General features: G+C 36.1%; 1 pseudogene; it reads left to right on the forward strand.

Moving 5' to 3' along the window:
* The first annotated feature begins 1,285 nt into the window (after positions 1-1,285).
* Positions 1,286-6,662, forward strand: LOC141505583 (required for drug-induced death protein 1 pseudogene; annotated as a pseudogene).
* Positions 6,663-25,396: the final 18,734 nt, after the last annotated feature.

Below are 25,396 nucleotides of genomic sequence, written 5' to 3' on the forward strand. Positions count from 1 at the left end.
AAGAGTTCAGGAGGGAGGGAATTCTAGGCATAGGGAACAAATAGTGAGAAGTCATAGAAACTAAAGGTGGAATGTTATATATTCAAAAAAGAACTAATTGGCCAGTGAAATTGGATCACAGAGTTCAATTGTCTCCTACTCTTTGCCACCCCTTTTTGGGGTTTCCTTGACAAAGAGAAGTCTGTCATTTCCTTCTCCAACTCATTTTACTGATGAGAAATTGAAATAAACAGGGTAAAGTGACTTGCCCAAGGTCACACAATTAGTGAGTGTCTGAGGTCAAATTTAAATTCAGGAAGATGAATCTTCTTTACTTCAGGCATGATTAACCCCTTTTTGTAAGTAAAATGTAAGAAGACCAAATTGTAGCAAGAGGTCATGCTAAAATAGGCTTTAAATGTCAAAGGATTTTCTATTTAATTATATAAAGAGGGAATAAGGAGCTAGTCGATTTTATTGAGAACATAGGCAATGTTTTCAGATCTTTACCTTAGGAAAATCATTTTGACAGTTGAATGGAGGGTGAATTAGAGAAGAGCTTAAACCAGGAGACCAACTATTAGGCTATTGTAATAGTCTAATGGTGATGCAATAGAACTCTATAATGGGATGGTAACTCTACTAATGAAGAGAAAGAGATGTGAATGAGAGGACTTGTCTTCTTTGCCGACACATTTTTGACTGCAGTCCATTTAAATATTGTGACCTCCCTATAGAACTGGACTGTTTTCCATTTTTAATTTGTACCTCCTGTGCCTTGAATATAGGTGGGTGCTTAAAGAATTTGTATTGGATTAGATTGGATTGGATGGCAGCTGGCTAAAGAATGTATGAAGCTAGTGATGGTGGTGGTGGTAGTTTTAGTGTCCATATTAATACCAAGCAATGGTTTTTCTATTGAGAATTCTGGCAGATACAGGAGAGGCTGATGGTTGCCACGGCAAACATTTTCTGACTTTTAATTCCCATAATGCAAGTCGAACCCCTTGAGGAGAGAGAACCCCTTGAAGTTGGGACTCCCTCTGTGCAATATAGGAGAAGGCAGTCTAAGGCAGTAAGAATGGGAGGAGGAAGGAACAGGTCCCTTTTATTGTTCACACAAGTGTTCCCTGAGAACCAATTCTTACTGTGCCAACTCCCTAGGGAATCTAAATTGTCAATGAAGTGTACTTTCATACTTAACAAGGAGGATAATTTGACAGCCACAATTAGCTCAAATGGGGCTTCAATTCTCTAAAGAGAGGCCAGCCTGTAGTTAAGAGTTAAATGTGCTCTTTGAGTTAACATGGCTTTCCTGCCAGGTATGAGCACGTGAGTCTCACCCAAAAAGCTTGTTCATTTTTACTGGCAGCAGACAGAATACAGGAAGATGTATCAGTTATGAGTCCAAATCTCAGTGGAAAAGGGGGCATTGATGCCCCAAAATAATAACAATAATAATCATCTGCATGACTTAAACCAACAATAATAATAGCAGAATAAATTTGTGTGTTGTGGATTTGTTTACAAAAAAGAAAGTGTTTATGACAATGATTTAGGATAAGATCATTCACAAAAGAATTAGAAAGATTATCATTAAGGAGCCTAAACATAATGATTGGTACAAATTATACAAGGGAATAGTAGAAACCATGCAACATATCACTTCACACTCCAAAAATTTAGCACCTACTGAATACCTAGAGGACAACTAGGCAATTAAGTGGTGTAGTGGATAGAGTGCCAGATCTGGAGTCAGATACACTCATCTTCCTGATTTCAAATCCAACCTCAGACACTTACTTGATTTGTGACCTTGGGCAAGTCATTTAACTTTGCATCAGTTTCTTCACCTGTAAAATGAACTGGATAAGGATATGGCAAACCTTCCAGCATCTTTGCAAGATAACTTTAGATGGGGTCATGATGATTGAAAAATAACTCAAGAAGAAGAGGAAAACCTAGAAAGGCTTAATCAGACAACTAAAACTATATGATGGAAACATGTAATACTTTAAAAACTAATGTTTGGTGAAACCTCATATTAAAAAGACAGATCCCAAAATATGCTTGAGAATTCAACTCCCTTCTCAAAAAGAGTCTTATACAATTAAAATAAAAGACTAAATAATAACAATAAAAACAACCAGAAGGTGCTCATAGGATTGCCTCCCTGAACCCTCAATCAATAAACAGTATCAGTTTGGTTAACAGCACACCTACTCTACTAATGAAGAGAAAGTTAAACCCATGATGTCTTTATAACCATTTTTTAATATCCAAAACCCCTAAATCACTGTGAGATGATTCTGAGATTCCCCACCAATGGTACCAAATTGTAACTAGACTGTGTTCACTGCTCCCTTTCTTTCACCTTAGAGCAGCTAAGAAAGAAGATTTAATGCTTTGGGACAGTAATTCTCAAAATTGTTGGTCTCAGGACTCCTTTATACTCTTAAAAATTATTGAGCACCCCAAAGAGATTTTATTTATGTGTTTCTTTCTTATTTCTTTCCTAAGGAGGTTGAAAGCGAGGTAGTATGTAATTTACTATCTCTTATGGTGATAGGAGAAAATTTTCCTTTGTCTTTTAAATGAATTTTGTTTACATTGCTACTTTTTTGGTTCCCATCTTGAATTTTCTAAACCAAGTTGTTTTCTGCTTTGAAACTAGGATTTCTCCAAATCTCTTCCACAAATTATTGGAGTTAGGGCCTTCACTGGTAATGCACCATGTTAGCAGATCTTCACATAACAATTTTATTTTGATTTTTTTTTAGTTTTTTCAAGGCAGGTGGGGTTAAGTAGCTTGCCCAAGGCCACACAGCTAGGTAATTATTAAGTGTCTGAGACCGGATTTGAAACCAGGTACTCCTGATTCCAGGGCCGTTGTTCTGTCCACTGCACCACCTAGCCACCCCCACATAACAATTTTAAACTAAACCAAGGAGCACCCACTTCTGGCAAATTTAGATCTTATTCTATGGCTTTATAAAGGCCTTCTGGGAGTATGCTTATATTAGTCTTTGGTGTTAGAGATCTATCAATCCACTAATGCTATCTCTAACCCTTTTACTCAGTGTCTTAGTGGTTAAACACAGTGGACAACATTGGCATTCATTCATTCATCCCAAAACATTTATTAAGTTCCTTCCATGTGTTATAATAAAATTTAATGTAATGCTGTAATGTAATGCAGGCTTTGCGGTCAGGGTGGGGAGTCAAGAATGCTATGGGGGGACAACATAATCATTGCCAAGAACATGCACAATATAAACAAAATAATTCCAGGGGGAGGATGGGCTGTAGCACCTGAAGTTTAGTGGAGGAAGAATCAAGATAGCTCTCATGTGAGAAGGAGCATTTGAGCAGACCTGTGGAATTTATCAAGTAGAAATGAAAGGGTTGTTGCTATGGTTTGTTAGTCATGTCCTATTCTTTGTGATTCTGTTTTGGGGTAAAATATTCTTGGCAAAGATACTAAAGTGGTTTGTCATTTCATTCAAGTCATTTTACAGATGAGGATCTGAGGAAAACCAGGTAAGATGTTTTACTCAGGGTCATAGTTAAGTCAGTGTCTTAGGGCCGATTTGAACTTAGAAAAAATGAGTCTTTTGGACACCAGGTCTCACATACCATCAACAGTTCACCTGGGTCCTAGAAATAGAGGGGAAATGTGGAAGATCATATGTGCAAAGATATGGAAACAAGAAATCAAATGCAAAATACATTGTGTTGTGTTAGAACAAACTCAAACTGCTTTCCAAGAATCATTAGATTTTCTGTTTGAGCATTTTTACCTCAGAAATCAGCAAATATTATACATTAGGACTTGATGTATTGTTTGATCACTGTCTAAATGAAATAAGGTAATAAAAATGTTTTCAATATACATTGAATTTAAATATGTTGTGCATACTTTTTTTGGGGGGTTGGGAGAGCTGATTGTTAAAAATTTACTAGTATACTGCCAGTACAAGGAATCTCAAGAGTCTGGTTTGGCTGAAACATGGAGTTCCAGCTTGGAACATAATTTGGAAAGGTAGACTGGAGTCAAAAACACTAAGAATTATCTACTTAGAGAATCCATGTGAAATCAACAAAAAAAGACTGTAGAAGAAAAATGATGACTAGAACAAAGACCTATTATACACAATGGGTGATGGATCAGCAAAAGAGATTGACAACCACAGTCAGATAATTAGGAAACCCAAGAAAAAAACATTCCAATGTGACGTAGAGAAGGGTCAAGAAAGATGAGGACTGAGAAGAAACCACAGGATTTGGCAATTAAAAAATTTTTGGCAGCCTTGGAGAAAGTAGTTTAGATGAATGATAAGGTTGGAAACCAGAGTACAAGTGGCTGAGAAATAACTTATAGATAAAGAAATGAAGATGGCAAGCATAGTTTTTATTTTTCTTACTATTTCTCTGCCTCCACCCCACCACCGAAATTTGTTTGTGAAAGAGAAGAGATATTTAGGAAGATAGAAAGCCTGAGGGAAAGAGGGATGAAAAGAAAGGTTTTTTTGGTTACTTTTAATGGAGGTGGTAGATCTGGGTATCTTTGCAGGTACAGAGAAAGAACCAATAAAAAGAGAATGATTGAAAATAGGGAGTAAAAAGGATGATAACTGTTGCACCAAGTTGGTAGAGAGGACAGGAAGTGATGGAATTAATGTCTTAGAGAGGCTGATCTTAGTAATGAGAGGGGCTCATCTTTTTAAAGGAAAAGAACATCCATCTTCTATCTTATAATACACTGAAAACAATAAAAATATGAAGCTCAATTTACTGTCACAATTACTCTTTATGGGGAAGCTAGGTGGCACAGTGGGAAGAGCACAGGCCCTGTCAAGAGGACATGAGTTCAAATCCTCAGGCACTTAATAATTACCTAACTGTATGACCTTGAGCAAGTCATTTAACCCCATTGCTTTGCAAAGAAAAATCACAATTACTCTTTATATTTTGTTTATGAAATATAGAATGAAAGAGTAATTGTGACTACTGATGCTTCAATGGTAATGTGGCAAAGTGAGTAGGAAATCAGATTTCAAGTCAGGAAGAACTGGGTTCAAATTCTAAATCAGAGACTGTAACTCTGAAGAAGTTACTTCATGTCTCTATGACTCAGCTTCCTCAGGGTTAAAAATGATAACATTGAACTCAGTGGTCTGTAAGGGACCTTTTAGTTCTAAATCCATGATCCTATGATGATGACTTAGTCCATTAGTGACCTTGACCTATCAGACCTGGGCTGAGAACCTGACCCATGACAAGCAGAGTTCTTTTGAGAAGTAGAAAATAGGTAGCCACAAAAAACCATCTAGATATTAGATCATACAACCCAGGAACAAGAAGCCTCGGTTGTCTATGACAAATCTGATTCTTGTATCCTTCACTCCAGTTCACTTTTGCTTCTCTTTCTTCCTATTTTTCCTTCCCCTCCCCCTTAATTTTCTGAAGTTCAGTTCTCCATGTCATCTTGTTCACAGTTTGATATGCCTGATTATTAAGGAATGGATTGGCACTGTAACCCCAAGCAATCTTTCTTGTATTGGCCTCTGCTAGGCTGCTTCTCTCCCTTCCTGGCTCAGGAAATGACACAGGTGAAAGATTTTACCTTGAGGAATAAGGCTCTCCTATGCTTACAGCTCTCTGACTGCTGTGCTTTGTGCCCCCCAATTAACCCCTGCCCCACCCCACCCCCACTCTCATGCCAGCTTGGGATATTTGGCAGAAATGTCCAGAGAAGGTGAGAGAGAGAGAGAGAGAGAGAGAGAGAGAGAGAGAGAGAGAGAGAGAGAGAGAGAGAGAGGCAGAAATGATAGACTGGCTATTCTTATGCAAATTCTGACTTGTCCAAAGGTAAGATGTTAGATACTTTTCACTCTGAGGGTGTACAAGATCTTCTTGACTGTAATGATGATGATGATGATGATGATGATAACTGATATTTATGTAGCAATTTAGTCTTTTTCAAAGTACTTTATAAATATTATTAGATTCTTGGAGTCCTCTCCCGTCCGCCGCAGCCCTGTGCAGCCGGGTAGCGGCGGCGGCGGCGCAGCGATGGGTGGCCGGCTCCGGGGGAAGCGGCCCGGCGGGCACCTGCCCGGGTTCCTGAGGCGGGGGCCGGAGGGGCGTGAGGAGGAGGCCAGCATCGTGCAGCGCCCGCACTTGGAGGAGGAGGAGGAGGAGGAGCAGGGGGAGCAGGCCGGGGGGCCGGAGGGGCAGCCGCCCAGCCCGGACGCCCAGCCCGAGGCGAGGGCGGACTCCAGGAAAGTCCACTTTGCCTTCCTGCAGCAGAGATACGAGCCCCTGGAGGAGCAGGTGGCCGGGGGGAAGCCCAAGAAGAGGTGTCGGAAGAAGCTCCAGAAGTATGGCAAGAATGTTGGGAAAGTGATCACCAAAGGATGTCGATATTTTGTCATTGGTTTGCAAGGACTTGCCACGGCTTATGCATCACCTTTTGTATCATCAGCTGCCCTCCTTTCCTTGGTTCGCTGACAAATCACCAAGACAATGTCCTGTGAGAGAACACTGATACTGTTTGGAAACACTATGAAGCTAAAGCATGTGGACTTTGACCCAGAAACTACTAAAGAGAGAGAAAGAAAAAAACTCACTGGTTTTTCTTGTGGAGGTTGATGAGAGGAGTTAATGAATCAGTTCCTTACCTGCTTTCTATCTTTGAACTATCCTGCCATCATTAGAATTCTGGTCAAAGGGAAGCATGTGTATTGAAATATAGGACCAAAAGGATGAATTGAGGATTCTCTCGGACAAGACTCTCAGTTGAATTTGCTAAATTCTGAGCCTGTGACTCCAAAGCCTGAAGGAGAGCCATACAAAAAACAAGATACGGGAGGCTAGACTTAATGGAAAGGAGACTCCCAGTGAATTAAGATGGAGAGAAATTTTGGCAGAAAATTGGATGTTTGGTGAGCTTTTCCCAGAGTGAATCTTGAGTTAATATACAACTTTTACAGAACACCTATCTAGAATCCTAGTGTCCAAGAAGCTCCTATGCAATGCCTCTCTACAGGTGCCCTTATTTGAAGGACAGATTTCTTTTGACTCTGGTTTTCTATTGATGAAAGCTTAATTACCATTGTGGAGGGGAAAATTGGATGGGGCAATGAATTTTGAAGAATGAGATATCTTGGAAGTAGCATTGATGAATCTGAGAATTTTATTTAAATTTATGAAATGCCAGTGATAGACTAAACTTATCTGTGGCTTGAAGAATTGACTAAAGATGAGATCAGAATAAGACCTGTAGGTTTCAGGAAGGTCACTTGTTTGATGAGCTGTAGGTTTTATCAGTCTAGCCAGCTTGTATGCTGACCATGCCTCCATAGGAACTTCCAACTGCATTGGTTAATCTGATTATTGCAGATGAAATGCCTACAGGGGATGCTAAATTTCATTTTCTTATCTAGAGAAAGTTTCTTGTTTTTACTCATTTGAAAGAATAGAAGTGAAAGACTGAGATGGTTTGGGTTGGGAACTAGTTGGGATTGAGTCAGGGTAGGATTTTTAAAGCAAGGGGCTTCCAGATTTCTATTCCTGAAATAGATGAGTTGAAGAAAGTAACAAGGAAGTAGAGGAGAGACAGGAGAGAGAGAGAGAGAGAGAGAGAGAGAGAGAGAGAGAGAGAGAGAGAGAGAGACAGGCAGAGAATGAAGAGAAAAGAGCAAAGGAGAAGAGAGAAGAAAATGAGAGACAATTGAGAAGTAAAAGAAAGTAATGAGATCAGCGGGAAAATGGAAGCTAGAGTAGAGTATGCTTTTATTAGTAGTAACCGGAATTTAGAATCCTTGAAATAAAATAGCAGAAATATTACCAACTGCTATTTAAAAAAAAAAAACAAACACACTCAAAGTTAGTATTTAAAAAGTGATAACTTTATTTTAACTTAACCTTATCTATGTAAACATCTTGGTATGGGGCCACTATCATGGATCTCAGACATAACCTATTGATAGCAATGGGACCAAAAATACAGGAATATTATAAAATAATTTTTAATGTCACTTTGTATCTAGGTGAACCTTTTGAACAGCATATCAAAGTCTCAATTTTCAAGTTTTTCTGATCAATTCCAGCTTAGAGGAAATTTTAATGAAAGGACAAAGTAGGTTAAAAAATGAGGACAAAAGAAAGGTTAGATGGGGAGCTTGATAGCCATGTACCTAGATATTTCAAATTCAGAAGTATTAATACTAACATATTAAAGTTTATAACAAACTTGACATGAAACCTCTGCTCAAGTGATATCAACATTGAAAATAATTGCTAAATGGTCAAGTTTTAGCCAAAATGATCAAAGAAAACTAATACAGGTTATTATTTTTATATTAATTTTATAATTGTAGAATTTCTTATTTTTCCAAACTCATTTCTTCCCCCATCCTTTTTTTTTTTTTGCTGTCAGTGAAACTAAGTTTAGTGATATAGATCAGTTAATAACTGTTTACTATAGTGTTTACTATTTGCAGGAGAATGAAAACTTGGGAAGAACAAGGTTATGTGTGATGTCATTCACTGGTGTAAAGTCCTGGTATTTTGTTCAAGCTGACAAATGCTACTAATAAGAGAGAACCCCAGACTCAGCTAAAATGCTTATTGGGGGGGGGGGTTCAAGAGTTCCTAGAGTATTTTCCCTTTTCCTGATGCTTTTTGGATGAAACTGTTCCTAACAGAAATGAAGAAAGGGCTCACATGATCTGACTCTGGTAACTATCAAGGCTGGTTAAGAATTAACTCAGGTTTTGAAAGTTAATCCATACTAGTCTTTGTCCTCACAACTAGCTTCATTTTGAAAGAAGATTAATTCTTGAAAATTTTTGATCTCCATTAACCACAATGATTTTTTCATTCTTTTTTTATTCCAAAGCAATGATGTTCTTCTTTTTCTCATTTTCATTGGGATTAACAAATTGAGTTATTGATAACAGAATTCTCTGGGTAATCCCCCTTTTCTATTCTTCTCCAACCATTACTGATAGATTTTTGAAATTTTTTTCCCTCAATTGTTCATGAAAAACAAAAGAAAATTTGTTTTTTTTCTCTAATCTGACAATGTAAATAAAAGTTGGATTTGTTTATTGAAAAAAATAAATATTATTAGATTCTTACAACACTAATAGGTGATAATCATCTCCATCTTACAAATGAGAAAATTGAGGTAGACAGAAGTTAAATATGTTTAAGGTCAGACAATTAGCAAAAATCCGAAGCTATATTTGAACTCAAGACTTTTGCCTCCAGACCCAACTCTTCTTAACTATACCACTCTACAATTTACCTATTTGTGTATAATAGTAGCTTTCTCTTGGGTGGGACAAAGGGGGAGAGAGGGAAAAAAAGGGGAAAAAAGAAGGCTGCATGATAAATTTAGTACATAATTAAAAGGCAGAGCTTCTTGTACATAATAGATTTTCAGTTTCATGTGAAATCATCTTTTTTCTATTCTACTATATTATAGAAATACTTTTTTTTGAGTTCAGACTGAAATAAAATTTTTGAAAATCTATAAGCAGGACAGTAAACAAAGCTAAAGCTGAGAGAGATGTTGGGGATTAGATAGTCCCACCCCATCATTTTACAGATGAGGAAATTGAGAACCTAGGGAATTGGGAGGACTCTGTTTTAGTGGGAAGGGCCCTAGCTTCAGAGTCAGAAGAACTGGATTCAATTTTTTTCTCTGACATTAATACATTGTGATATCAAGCAAATTATGCCCCTTCAGGAAATCTTGTTTTTTGCACCAATAAAATGAAAAGCTTGGATTATGTGAGCATGAAGATTCTTTTCCATTCTAAGTTCATAAGATATTTAAGATCCTAACAAACATAACTATCCTACCTAAAGAGAAATGGGCTCTATTCTACATTTCCTATTCCTAGAGGCCATCAACTCTACATGAATTTTTATTGCTATTGAAGAGATTTTTGATTTGGGAAGGGTTGTATTGTCTTCTCCTAACTCTAAATCTATGATACTGTACTTTGATAGTGGTGCCCTCAAGGCCTATACTAAGTAATAATGAAAATCTGCATCATAAATTTATGGATAGATTATTTTTCACCCTATCTCTTCCTTTTTTGTTAGTTATCAAAAAATGTGATAAATAGTTATCTCATATATATATATATATATATATATGATACTCCATTTCATAGGCATCATTATAATTGCTATAGCCATAGAATAACAGAATTCCAGAGTTGGAAGAGACTTCAGAGACCTTGAAGTTCAATCTATGTGTAATATTTAAAAAAAATATTTGCTAAATTACAGATGAGTGTTCATTCAGTTTTTACTTAGAATCCCAGTGAGGGGGAACACCATTGCATTCTAAAGCTACCCATTCAAATTTTGAAAGGTTAAGAAGGTTGTAGTTTTTTTATCTTTCTAAATTGGCCTCTCTCCATGTTCTATTTTTCTTGATTCTTTCCTGGGAAGCTAAGCAAAATAAGAGTAATACTTTGACAAGAAAACCTTTCCAAAACTAGACAAATTTCTTCCTTAAGACTTCTTTTCTCCAGGTTAGAGACCTGATCCACCACCAGTTCCTTGAGTCCATTTTTTGAGTGATTGGTATTTTTATTTTTCCAATTACATATTATGAAAGTTTTTCAACATTCATAAACTTGCATAGTTGTATTACATAATTTTCTTCCACCCTTCCTTCCCACCCCCCTCCCCTCAGAAGTTAATAGTCTAATGAATGTTGTGTTTAACATGTTGATATCTTAGTCATATTGTACATGAGCAATTAGGACTAAGGGAAAAGAAGAAGTCCATGGGTTTGTAATGAAAAACATAAGAGAAATTTTTTAAAAGTAGCATAGCATTCATTCAGATTTTGTGTTTTTGTTTTGTCTTAATGTGGATGGCATTATCTCCTTAACAGGTCACCCCCAGGTCTCTGAACTGCTGAATGGAGCTGTTTCTATTATAGTTGATCATCCCACAATGGTATTGTTAATGTATATAATATTCTATTGATTCTCTTCCCTTCACTGAGCATTAGTTCATGTAATTCTTTCCTGTCTTCTCTAGAGTCTGACAATTTATAATTTCTTAAAGAACTATCGTACTCCTTAATATTCATATACCATATCTTATTGAGTCATTCTCTAATTTATGGACATTCCCTCAATTTCTAATTCTTTGCCATAAAAATTACTGCTACAAATGTTTTGGAATATATGGGACTTTTCCATTTTTTATGATTTCTTCTGGATGTAAGCCTAATATTGGTTTTGCTGGGCCAAAGGGTATGATCAATTTTATTGATCTCTGGGCATAGGTCCTTATTGCTCTCCAAAATGATTAGATTAGTTCTCAACTCCACCAACAATGCATTAATGTCCCAAACCTCCCTCAACTTCTCCAATATTGATAATTTTACTTTTTGTCACCTTAGCCAATGTGATAGGTATGAGGTGGTACATCATAGTTGTTTTAATTTACATTTTTCTAAACAGAAATAGTTTGGAGAATTTTTCCCTATGAGTAAATAGAGTTTAATTTCTTTGTTTGAAAACTGCATTTTCATGTACTTTAACCTAATTTATCAATTGGAGAATAACTTGTTACACCATATAAATTTGATAAAATTTTCTATTTATTTAAGATTAATCCTTTATCAGAATGCTTAGGTGTGAAAATATTTTTCCAGTTTTTTGTTTTCTTTCTAATATTGGCAGCATTGGTTTTTATTAGTGCAAAAACCTTTTAATTTAATATAGTCAAATCATTCATTGTGCAATTTATAATCTACTCAATTTCTTGTTTGGTCATGAATGTTGCCCCTTTCCATAGATACAAGATCTATTCAATGGTCTGTAGTATCAACCTTTATGTCTAAATCCTATATCTACTTGGACCTTATTTTAGTATAGATAGTCAGATCCAACTCCATGCCTATTTTTGCCATGCTATTTTCTGATTATTTTCCCAACAATTTTTGTCCAATAGTGAATTTTTATGCCAGAACCTAATATCTTTGGGTTTGTCAAACAATAGATTAGTCTAGCCATCCACTACTGTTTCTTTTGTAGCTATCCTAATCCACTGAACTGTTGCTCTATTTTTTAAGCAGTACTAAGCAGCATTGATGACTGCTGCTTTTGCAGTGTAGCTTCACATGTGGTACAGCTAGGCTACCTTACTTTATATTTTTTTTCCATCCGTTTCTTACATATTGTTGACATTCTGATGTTCTAGTCTTATACAATAGCTATTTGATAGTTTGATTGGTATGGCATTGAATAAGTAATTTGTTTAGAATTGTCATTTTTATTATATTAACTCAGTCTATGAATAATTGATACATTGTTTTTACAACTGCTTAGTTTTGACTTTAGTTGTGTAAAAAGTATTTTGTAATTATGTTCATGAAGTTTCTTGCTTTGCCTTGGGAGGTAGATTCTCAAGAATTTTATGTTGTCCACAGTTACGTAAAATGGAATTTTATTTTCTATCTCTTGCCCTTAGGCTTAGTGGCTCACATATAGAAATACTGATGATTTAAATGGGATTATTTTATTTCCTGCTACTTTGCTGAAGTTGTTGGTTATTTCAAGTAGTATTTAGATGATTTTCTAGGGTTCTCTAAGTGTACCATCATATCATCTGCAGAGTAAAATTTTTGTATGCTCATCACCAATTCTAATTCCTTTAATTTCTTTTTTTCCTCTTAGTGATAAAACTAACATTTTAATACTATGTTAAATAGAAATGGTGATAAGCAGCATCCTTGTTTCACTCCTGATTTTATTGAAAATGTTCCTAGCTTATCCACATTACTTATAATATTTGTTGATTATTTTGGATAGATACTGCTTATTATTTGAAGGAAATTTATGTCTTTTATTTAATTATTCAGTTTATCCCTATAAACTCTAGTGTTTTAATATGAATGGATGTTGTATTTAGTCAAAGATTTTTAGTATCTATTGAGATAAACCAATGATTTCTGTTGCTTTTGATATTGATATTGATATGTTCAATTATATTAAATTTTCCTAATATTGAGCCATCCCTGCTTCCCTGATATAAATCCTACCTGATCATGGTGTACTATAATAATAATAACAAAAATAACAACTTGCTGTTATCTCTTTGCCAAAATTTTATTCAAGATTTTGGCATCAGGGGCAGTTAGGTGGTACAGTGAATAGAGTACCAGTCCTAGAGTCAAAAGGACCAAATTCAAATCAGACACTTAATAGTTAACTAGCTATATGACCTTGGGTAAGTCACTTAACCCCATTGCCTTGCAAAAAGCAATAACAAAATGATTTTTGCATCAATGTTCATTAGGGAGATTGGTCTATAATTTTCTTTGTCTGCTTTCACTTTTCCTGGTTTATGTATCAGTATCATATTTGTATTATAAAAGGAATCTGACAGAACTCCTATTTTAAAAAATTATTATTGGAATTAACTGTTCTTTAAATATTTAGTAGAATTCACTTGTAGATTTATCTTGACTTAGAGACTTTTCCTTATTGATGGTGTCTTCAATTTCTTTTTCTGAAATGGGGTTATTTAAATACTTTATTTTCTCTTTAGTTAATCTGCAAAATTTGCATTTTTGTAAATATTCATCCATTTCACTCAGTTCATCAAATTTATTGGCATATTGTTGCAAAATAGCTCTGAATTATATCTTTAATTTACTCCTCAGTGGTGGTGATCTCACTTTTCATTTTTGATACTGATAATATGGTATTGATTCTTTATTTTAAAAAATCAGTTTTGTTTATTAGATCAATATTATTCTTGCTTCCAATTTTATTAATCTCCCCTTTGATTTTCAGAATTTCTAATTTGGTGTTTAATTGAGGATCCTTAATTTGTTCTTTTTCTGTCTTTTTAGTTATATATCCAATTCATTGATCTCCTCTATTTTATTCATATAAGCATTTAGAGATAGATAAAATTACCCTAAAAACTACTTTGACTGCAACCTGTAAATTTTGGCTTGATTTGGCTATAATTTTATTTAGATGAAATAGCTGATTATTTCTATGATTTGCTGTTGATTCACTCATTCTTTAAAATTAAATGATTTGAATGTATTAGAAGACTTCCAGGGTGGGGCCAGAGGGTGTTGTGAAGCTAACATGCTCTTCCCTTCCAAAGGTAAATAAAGCCTATACTCTGACATTCAAACTACAGATTCCACCAAGAAAAAGAGAAGATTCAAAGAAGTTTTCAATTGTAGACATCATAGAGGATCTACAGTGAAGTTCTTTCTCTTTGGGGGAAAAGGGGAAGTAAAATCCAGGAGGCAGGAGAGCAGGAAAGCCAGCTAGAGACTTTTAGCCACAGGGGAATCCAGGTCCTGAAACCTTAACAATAGCAGAGCTCCTGCCAAGTAGATAGCAAACCAGCAGGGAGAAATCTTATCCCAAACAAATCCCTTGAGGACTGGGTCAGGAGAAAACCACTGTTAAGTTAAAACCTGGACTTTAAGGAGGGGAAAAAACCCTCTGCAAAGGGAAAGACTGGACTGCAGAGGCAATATCTTGATCAATGACAAGCTAGGGATCACACCCCAGACCCAGCATATAAAGTTTGGATCTATACTCCCTATATCCCAGGAACATAGCTCAAACATTTAACATGAGCAAAAAAAGCTAAAACAGCACTCACTATAGAAAACTTCTTTTCAGATAAAGATAATAGCAATGCCATGTCAGAAGAAGATATCAGTGAAATTACTCACAAGGGAAGTCTCAAAATAGACTATGAATTTTGATGCAAATCCAAAAGCTCATAGAATAAACTAAAAAATAATTTCCTCTCAAAGAATAGAGGAAAAAGAAAACTGGAAAAATTATGAAAAATTGACCAAAGAAATCAGCTCCCTTAAAAGTAAAAAAAAAAAAAAAATCAACTAGAAACTAGAAAAGGAAACACAAAAGCTAATTGGAGAAAATAAAACCCTAAAAATTAGAATTGAACAAATCAAAATCAACGAATCTACAATACTATGAGAATCCATCAAACAAAATAAAAAGGCTGAAAAATTGAAGATAATGTAAAGTACCTTTTAAGAAAAATGAATGATCTGGAAACCAGATCCAGAAGAGACGATCTATGAATCACTGGACTTTTAGAGAGCCTAGACCAAGAAAACAAACTGAAAAACATCCTCCAGGAAATTATATTGGAAAATTGTCCAAATCTACTAGAACAAGATAGCAATATAACCATTGAAAGAATACACAGGACCCCTCCAGAATGAGACCCTAGGATAAAAACTCCAAGGCCTGTAATAGACAAATTCCACAACTCTCAAATAAAGGGCAGAGTATGGAAAGCACCAAAGAGAAAACAATTCAAATACTAAGGAAACACAATCATACTCACACAGGACCAATCAGCCTCAACAATGAAATTTCAGAAGACCTGGAATAACATATTTCATAGAGTAAAGAGCCTGGGATTGCAACCCAGAACATGCTAACCTGCAAAATTCAGCACATACTGTCAGGGAAAAGATGGATATTCAATGAAATAGAGGACTTCCAGAATTTCCTGACACAAAGCCCAGAACTAAATAGGGAATTCAATTGCCAAATACATAATTCGAGTTGCATAAAAAAGGTAAATGAAAAGGGGAAGGAAAAAACAAAATAAAACAGAACAAATGTTGGTCAAGAACATTAAATAGTATTCAGCCCTAAAAGGAAACATATAATACTTCTAATTCTTTAGAGCTTTATTTTTCAGAATAATTAAAAAGTAAAAAATAATTGAAGAAAATGAAACTAAAGGATCTGGGTATGATTGAATCTTATCTCTCAATTGAAGAGGTCCAAGATGACATCATTATGTTTGAGAAAAAAGCCCCGAAGAAAATAAGGGGTGTTAACTTTAAAATTAAGTGTCTCATCCCCTTTTGATCCATTTTAATTTCACTGTGCTTAGCACCTTGTCTAATGAGGGCCTTGTATACTGCAAGAACCTGAGTCAGTGTCTCTGTAACTTATAACCATTTGTAAGGTTCTCAGGTGAGAACTCTATAGTTTTCCAGTACTTAGAGTTTAAGATTCTTGCAGTTAATTAGTTCAGGGTTTGATTTATTCAGTGCTTCATTTAACAAGGAGTTCACTTCACTTAACAAGGTACCCTGGGTGAGGGGGGGGACAAAGTGGGAGAGAGAATAGGCCTTGCTTCACTTAACAAGGTTTTAAGTGCCTAGGTGGGGAGGAGGAGAGGTAAAGTGTGAAAGAAAATGGGCTTTGATTCACTTAACAAGGGATTAAGTACCCTGACCCTGTGAGGGGAATGAAGAAGGGTAGAGTAAAGTGTGAAAGAAAATAGGCCTTGGGGGCACAAATAGTTCAAGAAATGATATGGCTTTGGATGATACTTTGGCTCATGAGGAAGACTGTGTGTACTCGAAAGATACTTGAAAAGGGGATAAGGTAAAAAAATGATTTTAATTATAATTTGATGCAATTTGAGTCGATGCTGCTTATCAAGCAATAAAGCAAACAATCTGTGAAGATATCATAACAATATAGCTTATCATTCCATCAAATAATCAAACTGTGATTGATGATACCTGATTAATAATATTAGAGTAATAAATAACACCAAGGGAGGAGGCTAAAAGTTTTATAATTTTAGAGAGAAAGAAAGTAGAATGTGAATACTGAGTAAATTCTATTCAATAGATTTAACCCAGGGAAGGAATAAGATACCTTCACACTTGGGTTTGAAAATCTTATAATCTACAGGGAATGGGGGGGGGGAACTGGGAAAGGGATAGATAAGGGAAGAAGGGACTGATGAAAGGGAAGGGAAGATATACATGAAAATAAACTGAAAATTAAATTTTTAAAAGAAAAGGCAAAGGGAAAGTAGTAAAATTTTGATGAGAAGGAATAAGAGAAAGGGGAAAAGAAAAATATAAATGGAGAAAGATAGCATGGAGGGAAATGTATAATTAATAATCTTAACTGTAAATGTGAATGGGACGAACTGTCCCATAAAACAGACGAAGAAAGCAGAATGGATTACACTATGTTGTTAGAATCCTACAATATGTTGTTATCAAGGAACACATTTGAAGCAGAAACACACAGGGTAAAGGTAAAAAAAATGGAGCAAAAGATATTATGCCTCAGCTGAAGTAAAAAAAAACATCTACTCTCAAATAAAGTAAAATCAAAAATTAATCTCACTAAAAGGGATAAGGAAGCAAGCTACATCTTCTTAAAAGGTACCACTGGCAATGAAGCTATATCAATATATGTACCTAGTGGTATAACATCCTAATTCCTAGAAGAAAAGCTGAGTGAATTACAAGGAAACATAGAGAGCAAAACTTCAATAATGGGAGACCTCAAACTCCCTCTCTCTGAAATAAAATCTAACCACAAAAGAAACAAGAAGAAATTTAAGCAGGTGACTAAAATCTTAGAAAACATAGATGTGATAGACCCCTGGAGAAAACACTGGGGATAGAAAAGAATATATCTTTTTCTTGGTAGTACATGACACCTACACCAATATTGATCATGTACTAGGGCACAAAAACCTTTTAATCGAATGCAGAAAGAGAAATAATAAATAGACACTTCTCAGACCATGATGAAATAAAAATTATATGTAATAAAGGGACATGGAAAGATAAACTAAGAACTAATTGGAAATTATATAAGTTCATCTTAAATAAAGGGTAGATCAAACAAATAATAGAAATAATCAATAATTATATCCAAGAAAAATATACAAATGAGGCATCATACCAAAATTTTGGGGATGCAACCAAGGCAGTTTTTTTCCAGTACTTTTTTTAATTTATTTTTTATTCTGATTTTGTACAAATGTTTTTTTTACATTAATAAAATATTCTTGTTTACAAGTAAACAAAATACCCCTCCTCCCCCATAAATATAGATAGACTTGCTTGGGCGAAAAAAGTAAAGGGGAGAGAAAAAATTAAAATAAAAAAATAATAGTAATAATTGTAGGTATTGCCAGGTGGCACAATGAACGAAGCACCAGCCCTGGAGCCACGAGCACCCGGGTCCATATCCAGCCTCGTAAACCCAACAATCACCCAGCCGTGTGACATGCAAGCCACCCGATCCCCACTGCCCTGCAAAAACCAAAAAATGAAAGAAAAAAGGACCCAAAATAAAATAAAATAGTAATAATAGTAGGGGTGGCTGGGTGGCAGTCAGAGCATTGGCCCTTGAGCCAGGAGCACCTGGGTCCAAATCCGGCCCCAGACACACAAAGATCACCCTGCTATGTGGCCATAGGCAGGCCATCTAGCCCCACTTGCCCTGCACCCTCCCCCAAATAATAACAAAAAATGTGCTTGAGTCTTTGTTCTAACACCAACAACTCTTTCATGGGTGGATCTCATTCTTTATGATAAGTCCATCACAAAAGTTACTTCCATATTTTTCCACCATTGCCATTGCTGATCAAACTCCCTCCTTTCTTATTTCTCCACTACCATGTACTATATTTTCTCTCTCCTTTCACTCTGACTCTGCTGTAGGGTAGTGGAGTGGTGCAGCAGACAGATCCTGGTCCTGGGGCCAAGAAGCCCTGAGCCCCCATACCACCCCTTAGGCCCAGAATCCACTTGGCCCTGTGGTCCTGGGCAGGCCTTCCAATCCCAGTCCCTTGCAAGAAGTAAAAAATGAAAATGTGTTATATCTGACCACTCTCCCCCCATGATCCATCCTCTCCTCCTTTATTCACATCTCCACCCCTTCCCCCTGTTCCCCCCTCCTTCTTACTCCAGATGTCTATACCCCATTGAGTATATATGCTATTTCCTCTCCTAGCCATCTCTGATGAGAGCAAAGGTTCCCTCATTCCGCCTTGCCTCTCCCCTTCCATATCATTGCAATAGCTCATTGTAATAAAAAAAATTTTATGTGAAATATCTTGGACTATTCCCCCTCTCCTTTTTCTTTCTCCCATTCCATTTCCCTTTTTTTCTATTGACTCCATTTTTACACCATATTTTATCTTCAAATTCAGCTTTCTCCTGTGCTTCAACTATAAAAGCTCTCTCTACCTGCTCTATTAACTGAGAAGGTTCATATGAGTATTATCAGTGTCATTTTTCTATGCAGGAATACATGCAGTTCATCCTCATTAAGTCCCTCATATTCCACCCCTCCTCTCCTCCAATCTCCATGCTTCACCTGAGTCCTGTATCTGAAGATCAAACCTTCTGTTCAGCTCTGGCCATTCCAAAAGGAACCTTTGAAATTCCCCTGGTTCATTGAAAGTCCATCTTTTTCCCTGGAAGAGGACATTCAGCCTTGCTGGGTAATTCATTCTTGGCTGCATTCTAAGCTCTTTTGCCTTCAGGTATATTGTATTCCAAGCCCTACAAGCTTCCAAAGTAGCTGCTGGTAAGTCCTGTGTGATCCTGACTGCAGCTCCGCAATATTTGAACTGTATACTTCTGGCTGCTTGTAATATTTTTGCTTTGACTTGGGAGTTCTGGAACTTGGCTATAATATTCCTAGCGGCTGGTTTTTTGGGATCTCTTTCTCGGGGGGATCGGTGGATTCTCTCCATTTCTATTTTGCCCTCTGCTTCTAGAATATCAGGGCAATTTTCCTGTAGTAATTCTTTGAAAATGATGTCAAGGCTCTTCTCCTGATCATGAATTTCATGTATTCCAATAATTTTTAAATTATCTTTTCTAAGTCTGTTTTCCATATCAGTTGTTTTTTCAATGAGATATTTCACATTTTCTTCTAATTTTTCATTTTTTTGTTTTGAAGTATTGTATCTCCATTCTACATCTGAAAGATGTAGAGAGCTTTCTTATCTCTTTTTCCATCTGGCCAATTTTGCTTTTTAAAGCATTCTTCTCCTCAATAACTTTTTGAACTGTTTTATCCATTTGACCTAAGCTGGTTTTTAGCATGCTATTTTCTTCAGCATTTTTTTGGATTTCCTTGACTAAGCTGCTGACTTCATTTTCATGTTTTTCCTGCATCTCTCTCCTTTCTTTTCCTGGTTTTTCTTCCAACTCCCTCATTTGATTTTCAAAGTCTTTTTTGAGCGCTGTCATAGCCTGAGCCCAATTTCTGTTTTTCTTGGAGTCTTTAGATGCAGGAGCTTGTGCTTCCTCATCTTCAGACTGAGTATTTTGGTCCTTCTTGGGCTCATTTGCAAAATATTTCTCAATAGTCTTCCTTTGGTTTCTCTGCTTGCTCATTTTCTCTGCCTGGACCTGGTTTGGGGGTCCTTCCTGAGCTTTTGGGACACTCCCACAAGGGTCTCAGTGTGTGAGGCTCTGTCCTCCCTCCTGGTCTGTGAATGAACATAAATATCTCCCTCTGCCATGGGGCTGAGGTGGGGGGGGCCTGCTGTTCTATGGGGGGGCCTAGACTGCGATCAGGATCTGAATGTGGTCAGAGCCCCACAGTCCTGTTCCAGGGGCAGAGGACAGAGCTCTGCAGTCTCTCTTCATTCCCCTCCCTTAGCTCAGTGGGCTCATGACCTGGGGGCTCCTGCTTACAGTCTCAGCCTGCTTCTCTTTCCTGGATCAGGACTGGGGAAAGACCATGCTGCTAGCTGTGTGCCCTGAGGGCTGGGATCCACATGCTTGCTCTGGCAGAGGTCCCCTGCTGTTCCCCCACTTTGTGCCCGGTGCTCCTTGGGGTGCAGTTCAGGAGACTCCCCTGCTGCTGTGAGCTGAGACTCCCAGCACCCTGGGGCTGCCTCCAGGAGGCTGAAGTTCTTTGGCTCTGGCGAGCCACCCCTCTGACAGGCCGCCTCTCTGATCCCAGGGAGCAGAGCCTTTCTGCTCTTTTCCAGGTTACCTTGAGTAGGGGAACTGCCTCACTGGGTCCCTTTGTGAGTTCTTTCTCTCAAAAGTTTAGTTAGAGTCCTTAGCTTTTTTTATTTTATCAGAGAGCTCCTAAGACTCGATCCCTTCTTGTCGCCATCTTGGCTCTGCCCTCCTTCACCTCCAACCAAGGCAGTTTTGAGGGGAAACTTTATTTCTCTAAATGACTATATGAATAAAATAGAGAAAGGAGGAGATCAATGAATTGGGTATGCAACTAAAAAAACTGGAAAAAGAACAAATTAAAGATCCCCAATTAAATACCAAATTAAAAATTCTGAAAATTCAGGGAGATATTGATAAAATTGAAAGTAATAAAACTATTGATAATATAAATAAAACTAAGGTTAATTTTATGAAAAAACAGTAAAATAGACAAATTTTGGGTTAATCTGGTTTTAAAAAAAGAAAGAAGATAAACAAATTACCAGTATCAAAAATTAAAAGGGTGAACTAACGACCAATGAGGAACAAATTAAAGAGATAATTCAGAGCTACTTTGCTAAATTATATGCCAAAAAAAAAAATTGGATAACCAAAAAATTGGATTAACAGAGGAGGAAATGAATTATTTCAATAACCACATTTCAAAAAGAGAAATTGAAGGAACCATCAATAAACTCCCTAAGAAAAAGTCTTCAGGTCCTGATGGGTTTACAAGTGAATTCTACCAAACCTCTAAGGAACAATTAATTCCTATTCTACATAAACTATATTAAAAAAACAGGAGAGTAAAGAGTTCTCATGTCAAGCTCCTTTTCTGACATGAGCATAGTTCTGATACCTAAACCAGGAAGAACCAGAACAGACAGAGGAAATAATAGACCAACCTCCCTAATAAATATTGATGCAAAAATCTTAAATAAAATTTTAGCAATGAGACTACAGCAAGCTATTACTAAGATAGTACACCATGATTAGGTAAGATTTATGTCAGTTAGACAGAGATGATTCAACATTAGGAAAACACCCGAGATAATTAAACATATCAATAGTAAAACCAACAAAATTCATGTGATTATCTCAATAGATGCTTATAAAGCCTTTGATAAAATACAATATCCATTCCTATTAAAAATGCTAGAAAGTTTAGGAATAAATGGAGTTTTCCTTTAAATAATAAATAATATCTATCTAAAGCCATCAACAAATATTATAAGTAATAGGTGAAACAAGGATGCTACTTGATGCAATTGATGCAAATAGTGATAATGCACCATTACTATTCAATATAGTTTTAGAAATGCTAGCTACAGCAATAAGAGAATAGAAAGAAATAGAAGGAATCAGAATTAGCAATGAGGAAGCAAAACTTTCACTCCTTGCAGATGATATGATGAGAAAACTTGAGAAAATCATCTAAGAAACTCCTTGGAACAATTAACAAATTCAGCAAAGTAGCAAGATTTAAAATAAACCCACAAAAATCACCAGCAATTCTATATATGAACAATGAAGCCCAAGAACAAGAGAAAAAAAGAGGGATTCCATTTAAAATAATTATAGACAACAAGACAAAACAACTTCTCACCCAAATAAACTTAGATCTAAATAACTGGAATAATGTCAAATGATCATGGTTAAGTCGAGCTAATATAAGAAAAATTATAATTCTACCCAAGTTAAATTACTTATTTAGTTCCATACCAATCAAACTACCAAATTACTACTTTATTGAGCCAAAGAAAATAGTAACCAAACATCTGGAACAACAAAAAGGCAAGAATAGCAAGGAAACTGATGAAAAAAAATGTAAAGGAAGGTGGCCTAGCTCTACCAGATCTAAAACTATTCTATAAAGTAGCAGTTATGAAAACTGCCTAGTACTGGTTAAGAAATAGAGGAATGGATCAGTGGATAGGTCCAAAGGAAGTCACAGTAAATGACTACAACAATCTACTATTTGACCAACCCAAAGACATCAGCTTCTGGGATTAGAACTCACTATTTCACAAAAATTTTTGGGAAAACTAGAAAACAATGGCAAAAACTAGGCATAGATCCACATCTCACACCCTAAACAAAAATAAGGTGAAAATGGGTATAGTATTTAGACATAAAGAGTGGTACCATAGGTAAATTAGTAGACCAAAAAAATACTCTATCAGCTCTATGGAAAGGAGATAAGTTGATGACCAAACAAGCATTAAAGCACATTATAAACTGCAAAATGAATGACTTTTGACTATATTAAATTTTTTTGACTATATTAAATTAAAAAAAAATTTGCACTATTAAAATCAATGCTGCCAAAATTAGAATGAAAACAGAAAGCTGAGAACCAATCTTCACAACTAGGAGTCCTGATAAAGGTTTCATTTCTAAAATATAGAGAGAGAATTGCATCAAATTTATAAGGTCACAAGTCATTCCCCAATTGATAACTGTTCAAAGAATATGAAGACAGTTTCAAAATGAAGAAATTAAAGCTATATATTATCATTTGAAAAAATACTCCAAATCATTATTGATTAGAGAAATGCAAATTAAAACAACAATGAGGTATCATCTCACACCTACCAGATAGACCAAAATGAGAATAAAGGGAAAATAATCAATGTTGTAGAGGTTGTGGGAATATTGGAATATTGATGCATTGCTGGTGGAATTGTGAACAGATTCAACTTTTTCTGGAGAGCAATATGGAACTCTGCCCAAATCGTAATAAAACTGTTCATAACCTTGACCCAGCAATTCCGATTCTAGGTCTATATCCAGAAGAATTTTTTTTAAAAAAGGGGAAAAGTCCTACATGTTCCAAATATTTATTGCACCCTTTGTGTAGTAGCAAAGAACTGGAAATTGAGGGGATGCCCATCAATTGGGGTATGGCTAAACAAGTTATGGTACATGCATACTATGGAATACTATTGTTCCATAAGAAACTATAAATGGTCAGACTCTAAAGAAGCATGCAATAACTTACAAGATCCGATGCTGAGTGAAAGGAGTACAACCAAGAGAACAATGTACACATCAACAATAATTTGTGAGATGAACAAACTTGATGGAAGCACCTCCCCTTGACAGTCCATAGAGCTAGGACAATTGTATTAGACCAGCTTTGAGCTATGTTAGCCTCATCCAGAGGAAGAAAAACAAAACAAAACAAAACATACACACACACACACACACACACACACACACACACACACACACATACACATAAATGTAAAAACAACTCCGGCAGCTGATGAACACTGTATAAAAATTATTTTTTATGTATCTCTTTTCCTTAAGCCTAATTCCTCATACTGAAAATAACTAATACTAATCTGTAAACATGTTTATCAAAATATGTATGTACAATGCTAATCTGACTTTTTGCTGCGAAGGGGATGGGGGTGGGAAGGGAGGATGGAAGGAAATTTTGTAATTTGAAAATATGCATGTGCAAATGGATGAAAATAAATTTAAAAAGAAAAAAATTAAGTTATTTGGTTTCCAATGAATTTTTTGTTTATCTTTCTATTCCCTTTATTACATGTAGTTTTTATTCCATCATTATCTGAAAAGTATGCATTCATTATTTCTGCCTTTCTGCATCTTATTGCTATAGTTAGGATTTCTAAGTTTCTGCTTAACTGTTGGTAACTGGGTCGGTTTCCAGTTGCTGGGACCTAGGCTGCATTGTGGCTAGAAGCCTCTGGTTGACTTTTCTTCTCTCCAGCCCAGCTGTTTTATGTCATAGGACATGGTCAATTTTTGTATATGTGAAATGTACTGCAGATAAAAAGAATGATCAGTGGCTTTTGCAATGATGGATGATGGTCTGTTAAGAACACTATGGAAGAGTTTGGGCCATCTTTCTAGTATCAGGTCCCTATCATTAATCAATATGCCTCCATCAGCACTGAGTAGTTGAAATGTTCCATATGTCTTTGATACATAAATAGCTTTCAGAGCATCATAAAGAATTTTGGTTTGTTTCTGTCTGCATAAAATTGAATTTCATCTGTCTTCTTACTGAACCAAGAGTTCTGCATATCTCTAAGCTTCACTTGGACTTTACTTTTAATGGAATTAAATGCTGACTTCTTGGAAATGGATGAATTACCTTGCTGGTAAAACCCTGTGGAGTTCTCATTTTTCATTTAGCAGCTCCCCATCATTTTCATGAAACCAGTCTTAGTGTTTGTGAGTGTTCTGGCCCAGATGATTTCATTATGTATAAAGTCTCTAAGTACTCTAAATACAGGGATACCCTGAAGATCTCTCTTAAGAACTTTAAAGTTGATTATAAGACATGGGAGACACTGGCAGGGGACCAACCAACATATGATGCCCTCATCCAAAAAACTACTGAGCTCTTTGACCAGGGCAGAATTAAAGTAGCTCAAAGGAAATGTGAAATACAAAAGTTTAGAGTAAACACTCTAGGTGTTCACCTGGATTGTAGATGTCTGACCTGTGGTAGACTGAGCTCATATTGGTCTGATTAGCCACAGTCAGACACACTATAATTTGTTTCAAAAATAATGATGTCATTTTGGCCTTCTTCAATAAGGAAGGACAAAAACCAGCCTTAGATACACATAT

This window comes from Macrotis lagotis, chromosome 1 (assembly GCF_037893015.1).
Source record: "Macrotis lagotis isolate mMagLag1 chromosome 1, bilby.v1.9.chrom.fasta, whole genome shotgun sequence".
Taxonomy (NCBI): Eukaryota; Metazoa; Chordata; class Mammalia; order Peramelemorphia; family Peramelidae; genus Macrotis; species Macrotis lagotis.